The following is a 9,559-nucleotide window of genomic DNA, read 5'->3' on the forward strand; positions in this document are numbered from 1 at the left end:
ATAGAAGAAGATTGGCACGGATGTTAGCTCAGGGAAAAAATTCCTCAGCAAAAAAAAAGAGAGATTTACTTTACTTACCTCTGATTTTACAAATCTTAACTATACATCCTAATGTGTTTGACAAACGCATATACCGGTGTAGCCTACACTTCTATCAAGACATGGAACATTTCCATCACTCAGAAAGTTCCATCGTCCCCCTCCTAATCAGTCCCATCATCAGGACTCGGAGCTCAAGAAGCAACCATTGTTCTGATTTTTTCCACCTTACGTGAGTTTTGCTTGTTCTAGAATTGCATATAAATAGAATGATTCAGTACACACTCTTTGGTGTATGGCTTCTTGGACTTAGCGTAATGCTTTTGAAATTCATCCATCTTGTGTATGTGTCACTAGTCCATTCCTTTTTCATTGCTTAATTGTATTCCACTGTGTGGATGTATACAATTTATTTCTCCTTTCCGCAGTTGATTTTGGTCACTTCCAGTTTGTGGTAATTCGGAAGAAAGCCTCTATAAGCATTCACGTATAAGTCTTTGGGAGGACATATTTTTTTGTTTCTCTTGGTTAAGTACCAAGGAGTGAAATTGCTGGGTTGTAAGTATAGGTTTAAATTTATAAGAAACTTCCAAACTGCTTCTCAAACTACACCATTTTTACCTTTCTACCCACAGTAGGTGAGAGTTCCAGTTGCTCCACATCCTTGCCAGCATTTGTTATTGTTAGTTTATTTTTTCTGAGTAAACCTTTTATTTTAGAATAGTTTTAGATTTACAGAATAATTGCAAAGGTAGTACAGAGAGTTCTTATATACCCTGCACTCTGTTTCCCTTATTATTAGCACTTAGATTAGTATGGTACCTTTGTTACAATTAAAGAACTATTAATGATACATTATTATCACTGAAGGCCATTCTTTATTCAAATTTCTTTTGTTTTTACCTAATGTCCTTTTTCTGTTGCAGGATTCCACCCATGATGCCACACTACATCTGGTCATCATGACTGCTTGGCCTCCTGTCAGCTATGACAGTTTCTCAGGCTTTCTTTGTTTTGGGTGACCTTGATAGTTTTGAGGACTAGGTGTTTTCTAGGATGTCCTCAGTTGGGATTTGCCTGATGTTTTTCTCATGATTAGACTTGGGTTATGGATTTTGGGGAGGAAGACCACAGGGTTTTCCCTCATGTGATTTTCCCACATGTTTTAGCATAAAATCTGCAGGGATGTAAGCATTTTGGGTTACATCACATCATATCAAGGGTACATACTATTAACATGACTTATAACTATGATGATGACCACAATCACCTGGATGAAATACTGAGAAAAACATCTTTCAATCTGCCCATATACTTATTTACCTTTTCCTCTGCTCTTCATTCCTTCCATAGTGTCCAATCTGCTATTATCCAACTAGTGAATTTTTTAAGTTTAAGATATTATATTTTTTAGTTATGGAGTTTCTATTTGGTTCCTTTTCTAGTCGTTTCCATTTCTCTGTTGAGATTTCCCAATCTGCTCATTCATTATGTCCATTTCTTCCTTTAAATCCATGACCATATGATAATAGCCATTTTAAAGTCCTTATCTACTAATTCCACTATCTTATCATCTCTGAACCTGTTTTTACTAGCTATTCTTTCTTCTAGATTGGTGCCCATTTCCCTGCTTCTTCATATTTCCAGTAATTTTTGTTTGTTTGCTGGGCATTGTGAATACTATGTTGAGAGTTTGGACTGTTATCTCTTTTTAAATAGAGTCATAGTTCTTTGGGTTTTTTTTCTGGAAGACAGTTAGCTTTATTCTAAGACAGAAAGGCAAAGCCTTTCTGGGGCCTCGTCTGAATGTCCAGGGTATTCTGTGACATGTCTCTAACATGGCTGGTCAGAAATCCAGTATCTGTCAGCACTGGGAGACTGCCAAAATCCCTGCGAGTCCACAGCTCTCCAGTGGCTGTTTCCCACCAGGTGTCTCAGAGTCTCACTCTGTGCATGTATAGCTTCCTACTCAGCAAAGACTTAAGGGGACTCCACGAAAACGTCACATCAGTATTTTCTAAACTTCTCTGAGTGATTCCAATGTACAGTCGAGGTGGGAACTATTGACCATTAATGCCCTAATTGTGAAGGAGCTGGAAAAAAATGCCCTGCTACCAAAGGAAATGCAGAAGCCCTCACAGTGGACTGGTCCTGGACAAAGTCGTGAAGGATGTTGATAAGGGAGCTCTGCCCCAAAATGGCTGTAGCCTGCAAGACATAAAGGACTGGAATCCAAGACAGATCAATGAGACGAGTTTAGTGTACCTCCTGCCCTTGAAAATGATTGGCTGTGGGACTCCACTCTTGCTCTGCTTGAGTAACCCTCTTTAAAACTTTCCTATCACCTAAGCTGCAGAAACTAAAGTAATGTCCGGCCAAAAACAGTTCCTGATGCGCTAAAGCCATCAGGTGGAGGAAATTAGATCAACCCTCGTGAATTCCTGTTAGTTGTGAGGTTCCAAGCTCAGAGGATATAAAGAGGAAAAGGACGTCATTCCTGCCCCAAAGTAGCTCCCCATCTAGTTGAAATCCCACTATAAATGGAGTTAAATGCAATACATTTCAGACAGTGACAGGTCCGTAGTACGTAGAGATACATTGAAAGTGCTTTTAGGAGCATGGGTATTTCCAACTTGGTCTGGAAGGCTTCACAAAGGAGTAGCTTTTGAGCTGGGTCCCATTAAGGATAAGAAGTGTGTGTCGACGAAAATAATCCATAACCAAGCTATAAATGAAAATTTGGGAGAGTTTATTCTGAGCTGAAATCTGAGGACCATGGCCCAGGGCCTTTCTTCCCGAAGGAAGAAAGGGCACCAAAGAAGTGGGGTGCACAGGGTGGTTATATCCCCCCAGAGAGGATGTTTCACATAGGATTGAAATGTCCCTTTTACAATAGTTTCGAGACTGCTCTGTCAGCACAGTGATTGATGGAAACAGCAGGTAGGTCTGCTGTCCCAGTGAATACAGCAGGGTGGCAGGTCTGTTGTCTCAAGCTGGGTGGTCAGAGGTGAGCTGGGTGGTCAGAGGTGAGCACAGCAGTCAGTTCCTAGCCTAAGGAAAGATGCCTATCCTTAAGGAAATGCCAGTGTTGGGGGAAGCTGTACCTTTATCTCAAGGCCATTTGTTCTGGCCACAGGAAATGTTTAAAGCGGATGTACAACACGTGCTCAACGACCACGTCAGGCCCTTTTGGAAAAAACAAAGTCAGGCCGAATTAGGTTTACACCAAATGGCTTCCTCATATACTCCAATATATCCTATTGCTTGCCATTTCCATTTGTCAGGTGAAGAAGATGGCGAGGTGAAGAAGGGACGGGCATTCTAGGCCAAAAGAACTTCTGCAAGAGAGAATTAAATAGATCATCAGGGGAAATTCGGGAAGTTCGGTGTAGAAAGATGAGGCGTAGAAGCAAAGAGCAGCAGAAATACGGCGACTTCACTCTCTCCATCAAGCGCCACGAATCAAAATGAGGAAATAAAAAATAACTTATAAAGAGTTCCTGCTGATTTGTAATGAATCTCACCTTCTTTGGGGCAGAAGTTTCACAAAGGTCTGTTATAGTGAGGGAGTCGAAACAGACAGGTACAGGGAACCAGAGACGCCTGAGCGTGTGCGTCTAATCTGAAGGACGTGATCTCTCTGAGGTTACCCTCTGTGTTTTAGCATAAAACTGTGGAGAGCGGTCTTCACAAGGGGATGGTGAGCCTTCTCGCTGTGTTGTACCTGCACAGGCCCTGCAGAAAAGCACAATCGCTGAGGGCGCTGGGAAGCTTGAGGACCAAAGACCCTTGGCCAAGTGTGCGTCAGAGATCTCCCCTGCGGTCACAACACGAGTCTGCGGCTGCCATTGCCAGCAAGTCATGCCCTTGAGAAAGTCCTTTAAACCCTCTGACCTTCAGGTCCTTCCTCCACGAATGGGGCACATTACTGTCTGCTGGCCCTGCTGTCTCACGGGGTTCTCAGGAAAGACCAAATGAGCTCCTTTGTGTGGAAAACCCTTGTAAGGTTTAGAGCTGATTGTGATGCAAAGGGATATTATTGCTAATAATAAACAAGAAGAATGTGTGACAATGACCAGAATTTCCTGTTGAGACAACAACTTCACGAAACCATTAAGAAAGGTAGGATGTTTGTCAATTCCACAGTCAGAGTTATGCGCTGGTATTGTTTTAACAGTCTCCGGGGAATAAAGGGTTTGGTAGCAATGAAGAATGAGCCAATTTGTCCTAAATATTCTTGTTCTCTTTAGAACCTTTTCAATAGCTTTTTGTGCCCTGCCAATCCTGCCATGACTGGTGAGAACTGGGTATTATGCAACTGATTTTTTTCCTTAAAAGAATTTATCTTTCCACATGCTAATAACACTCATATAACTCAGTTCTGTGAATATCTCACCCAGCGAAGGCGGCCCTCAGGCACAGTGCTGGGGCCCCCAGAACATCCATTTTCTCAGTGAGCGCAGAACTTTCTTCTGCTTAGCAAGAACAGAGGGAAACGTGTGCCTGACATCAAACCACTCTGCCGGAACCCCTTCATTACCCTTCCATCAGCTCTGGACAACAGGCCTTCATGTACGTACCAGCTGGCATTCATAAGTTTGTCAAAGAAATGAGTGTGGGCAAAGCCCTCTGGGGAATGCACACTGCCCTTCAAAATGCAACAGAAGGATTCTTTCTTGTTGGTCTAATGATGCCTGGTGGCGATTTTGATGACCTTTGGGCTGTCGTTTTCGTATCATGTCACCACGCACGGTAGCCGACTGCCCTTCCCCATATCCTGCCACAAAGAACCTGTGGGTTCTGATCCCAAATGGTGAGCCAAAGCCTCACATTAAACTTCTCCTCCCACATTTACACTAGAATAATCAAACTCGTATAATAACGGGGAAAGTCTGCATTGCCGCTGGAAACTTGGAAAGGGTTTCTTCTTCGGCTAGAATTTTACAGCACTTCTCAAATTTTAATGTGCACACAAATCAGCTGGGGCTCTGGGTAAAACGCAGATTCTGGCTCAGCGGGCCTGGGCTGGGGCCCAAGAACTTACATTTCTAACAAACTCTCAGTGACGCTGATCCTGCTGGTCCCTGGACCACACCTTGAGGAGCGAGAACTCAGAAGACAAACGGGAGCCGTTCTGTCTGAACTCAAAGGAAATGGCTAAGGAGAAACAAACGGTAAACGAAAAGTCGAAGAGAGAGCCGAGAGCTATAAAGGAGCTTCTACACACAGAAGAAGAGAACAGAGGAGCTAGAGGGATAAAATGAAGTTGCGTGTATGCTTCAGCTTTAGAAAAACTTCTTAGTCTAGTTCATGCTATCAGTAGAGCGAAGCAGAAATACCACAAAATTATTTTGGTAGATGACAATCATTTGAGAAAATTCAACATTCCGTCATTATCATCTTCATTAAGAGAGAGAAGAATATTTTCTTAAAGTGACAAACGTACTCTATGTAAAATCAAGTCCAGCAGGATGCTTAATGGTGAAATACTGGAGCCACTGCCGTTCACATCAGTAACCAGAAGGACGACCCCTCCCATCGGTGTCATTAACACTGTTCTGCAGATCCTAATCCAGACAACCAAACACAAAAATGAAATTAGGGTGATATTAGTAAGGGTTATGTTCAGTTTCATGTAATCATGGCTTACACAAAATAAAAGTGTCTCCCACTCTAGCCTAAGTTGGAGGGAGCAGGCAAGACTGGCATAGCAGCTCTTCTAAGACTCCAGAGACCCAGGCCTTTCTGGTTCTCTGCTTAGTCATCACAGAGGTGGCTCTCATGCTACAGCTGTCGCACATGTTTGATGTCTCAGACCTCATGAGTAGTCAGTGTGTCCTTGGTCCTTCCATCTATCTTCAGCCCACATATGCTCTGTTAGCTTTATCTACAGTATGTCACACAGCCACTTGCTTCTCTTGTTCTCTAAGGTGGAATTTAAATTTTTAAATAATACAGCAATATACGTTACACAAAACAAACACGTTACCTTAACAAGAATACCTAAACTAGAATAATAAACATGTGGTAATAACTAGGGATTTTTTAATGAGTAATTATATCAACTTATCCTAACAAACATTAAATTGTGTCATAAAGGAGCTAGAAATTCAACAGTATGCTTGCAGCTGAAAAAGAGATCAATTCAGCGTCAACCTACAAGAACAGAAACCAGTTTGAGAGGCAAATCATTTATTTGGGATCAAAGAACTGCAATTCAGGGAGTACAGTTTCAGGTAGAAACCCAAATGGTGTCCCAACTACGGGAGAGAGGCTCAGGGTTTTTATGGGAAAAAGAGGAAGATGAGGTAAGTCATATTAAGGAAGAGTTCATCGGTGCCGGATGAGGTAAGGGTGGGATTGTAGGATAGACTGGCTTGAGAGTCTGTCGTCAGGCAAAAGGCTAGACTTGAACTTCATTGATTGGCTAATGCTCTGGTCATCAGCAAAGTCCAGTTTCATCAGTCCTTACAAACAGGATATTCTTGTCCTTATTGACTTCTTGGAACGTTGGTGGTTTGGTCCAGTTTGGAAGATAAAGAAAACAAAACGTGCAAGGCAATTCCTCTGAAATGGCTGCTCTGGCTCTATTTTAATATGGCTCCACTCATGTCATCTTTCACAGCAGAAAAGGAAGTTCAGAAATAGTCTCAACTATATATAAAAAGTAGTAAATTCGAATGCTGTTGTTTCCAGATTAATGAGAAAAAGATGTATGGTGGTGCAACTTGCTAACCATATGGGAAAAAATAAAATTAGATGACTACCTCACACCATTCACAATTCCAGATGAATTAAAGCTATAAATATAAAATGAAACCATCAAAGTATGACAAGAAAATATGTGTATGTATTTAAATAATCTTGGGTAGGGAAAAGGCTTAAACCTGGCAGCAGAGATGGGACAAAAAACAAAAATATCAATCAACTTGAATGTTAATTTTAAAGGTCTGTACAATTCTTTAAAAAGGCCAAAATTGAACTGGAATAATGTAGTAAAAAGGATCTGGAACAGACCTAACTAGACTAGCCTCGTCCTTCATCAGGTCTGCTAAGAGGGGTTGGGGGATCATACCAAACTCATGAAACCGGCAAACAGCCGTTGATGATTAAATAGCTAGCTACTAATGTTTCTTCCTTTTTGCAGTTACTGACTATAGCTTTTAGCTGTTTAACCCGCCCATTGCTAACTGTGGTGTTTAGGCAATAAGCTCTCTGACTCCCACTAGGCTCCTACAGATAACATCTCCCTGGAGCCTGGGTCACTGTGGTCATGGATGTGGGAGCTGTTCTTCAGGAATTAGAACCCCTTGTCCACTCCAGGCTGGTTGAGACAAACCAACTGATCAACCGGGCCCACGCAGATGTCCGATAGGCGATCTTTTGACGTCAAGAGGCTGAAAACTCCACCCTCAGATCATGCTAATGCCACCATCTTGTGAACATGCGTCCTATGAAGAGGCATGAAGTCTGACTACGCTTGTGCAGATCATCAATTACCTCACCTCTCCTCACCTCCAATCACCTCTCTCCACACTTCAGGCCACCTTGACCCCGTCCCATAAATACCCCTGAGTCCCTATTTTCGAAGGAGCGAATTTGAGACTCATGGTCTCGCTTCCCCGAGTGGCTGCCTTGTGATTAAACCCTCTCTCTGCTGCAATCTTGTCATCTCAGTGTTTGGCTTTCCAGGCGGTAGGCAAAAACGAACCTGGTTCTGTAACACTCACCCTATAGTTCTGTCTGTATGCTAACTGAAAGTTGACACACATATGTAATTTTTAACATGGTCAACATGGATGAACCTTAAAAACACCACGCTAAATGAAATAAGTCAAACCCGATCAGGCACATGTTATATGAGTCCTTTTCAATGGAAAGTCTAGAATAAGCAAAGCCATAGAGACAGAAAGTGGGTTAGTGGTTGGTGGGAACTGAGGGGCGAGAGGGATGGGGAGTGACTGCTAATGTTTCCAGGGTTTCTTTTGGGGGTGATGAAAATGTTCTGGAATTAGAGAATGGTGATGGTTAAATAACTTTGTTAATATACTAAAAACTATTGAATTGTACACTTTAAAAAGGCAAATTTTGGGGCTGGCCCTGTGGCCAAGTGGTTAAGTTCGAGCACTCCGCTGCAGGCAGCCCAGTGTTTTGTTGGTTCAAATCCCGGGCATGGGCATGGCGCTGCTCATCAAACCACGCTGAGGTAGTGTCCCACATGCCACAACTAGAAGGACCCACAACGAAAAATATACAACTATGTACTGGGGGGCTTTGGGGAGAAAAAGGAAAAAAATAAAATCCAAAAAAAAAAAATCTAAAAGGGCAAATTTTATGGTATGTGAATTATCTCTCTCTCTTTTCTTTGAGCATATGTTGCAATGCACTACTGAAGTGAGTTCAGTTCTTCTCCACTGACCCTGTTGCTGTTTCTATAACATAATGAGTTAAAACATCTCCCTTGGGTGTCATTAAGGCATAGTGCCGGGGAAGACTTACCCCAGGGGTCTTCACATCCTGGTGGCCAGGGCGAGCTACCCAGGGACGTGCCTCCTCACTCTGAAGCAGGCCCCTGACAGGGCCTCTCCCGTTTGGATGAGCCCCACAGTACGTGCACTACCAGGTTATATGCAGCCATGCATCCTCCAAACAACTCAAAAGAGCCTGCTTTTAGTTTATATATTTGAGCAAGTATATGCTGAACCTCCAGTGGGTGGATTTGGCCATCTGTGGTTTCAGAGCATTTCTGAGCTTTTGGTTTCTAAATCATGGCCTTGACCTCACGAGGACTGGGATCCTCCCCCAGAACTGCATCCACGTCACTTTTCTGCAATTCCTTGTCGGTCAATCTGATATCGTGTGAGCCACAGACATGACTTATCAGAGCCGGAAGGAACCTTAGAGACTAGTCAGTTCAGCCGCTCCGACTCTGCCTCCTACAATTGCTGTTCAATGGACGAGGTCCAGAGGGAGAAACAGCCATCCTTAGATCACCCAACAAATAAATGAGGAAACTAGAACTAAATCAAAGTTCTCCGTCCCAGTGCCCGAAGCACATGTGGCTGGATAGCCAATTATTTCTGTTGTAATAGTGGCCTTAGTAACTCCACTTCCAACAAAATAGCCTCCCATGCAGCACAAAGCAAACGGAATGGCACAAGCCCAGCATCGGGACAAGGGTCTTAACCCTTTCAGGATGCTCCTGACGACGGTAGCAATTTGAAAGCCATGCACAGGACAGGCCCCTCAGGCAGACACTTTCTCCAGGTTTCCTACTGCTAAGTAAACTTAGCCTTGCTCATGGCTGCAGATGGAATGAGGAGGGACCCAGCCCTCTGCAGAGCACGTTTTACAGTCTCATAAAATACTGTGGCAGAAAGGAGCGTCCTTCCTGCTCGCCTCCTCTGTCAATGCAGCAGTTTCTCCTCTGATGTCAGATGCCCTTTCTTTCATTCAACCAACAAACACTTTCCTGAACATTTACAACACGCCTGGCCCTGGGCCGGACGCTGGGACACAA

General features: G+C 43.2%; 1 long non-coding RNA gene across 3 annotated transcripts; it reads right to left on the reverse strand.

The window, feature by feature from the left end:
* Position 1: 1 nt before the first annotated feature.
* LOC123289370 (uncharacterized) lies at positions 2-9,263 on the reverse strand. Of its 3 annotated transcripts, XR_006533297.2 has the most exons (5): positions 8,539-9,245; positions 5,486-5,606; positions 5,084-5,196; positions 3,564-3,774; positions 2-3,377 (listed from the first exon to the last, which is right to left on the reverse strand). It is a non-coding gene; the product is annotated as an uncharacterized lncRNA (long non-coding RNA). The 3 variants fall into 3 exon arrangements; XR_011506322.1 differs by having other exon boundaries at positions 3,564-5,196; positions 8,539-9,263; XR_006533296.2 differs by lacking the exon at positions 5,084-5,196 and having other exon boundaries at positions 8,539-9,236.
* Positions 9,264-9,559: the final 296 nt, after the last annotated feature.

The sequence above is a fragment of the Equus asinus genome, chromosome 10 (assembly GCF_041296235.1).
Source record: "Equus asinus isolate D_3611 breed Donkey chromosome 10, EquAss-T2T_v2, whole genome shotgun sequence".
Lineage (NCBI taxonomy): Eukaryota > Metazoa > Chordata > Mammalia > Perissodactyla > Equidae > Equus > Equus asinus.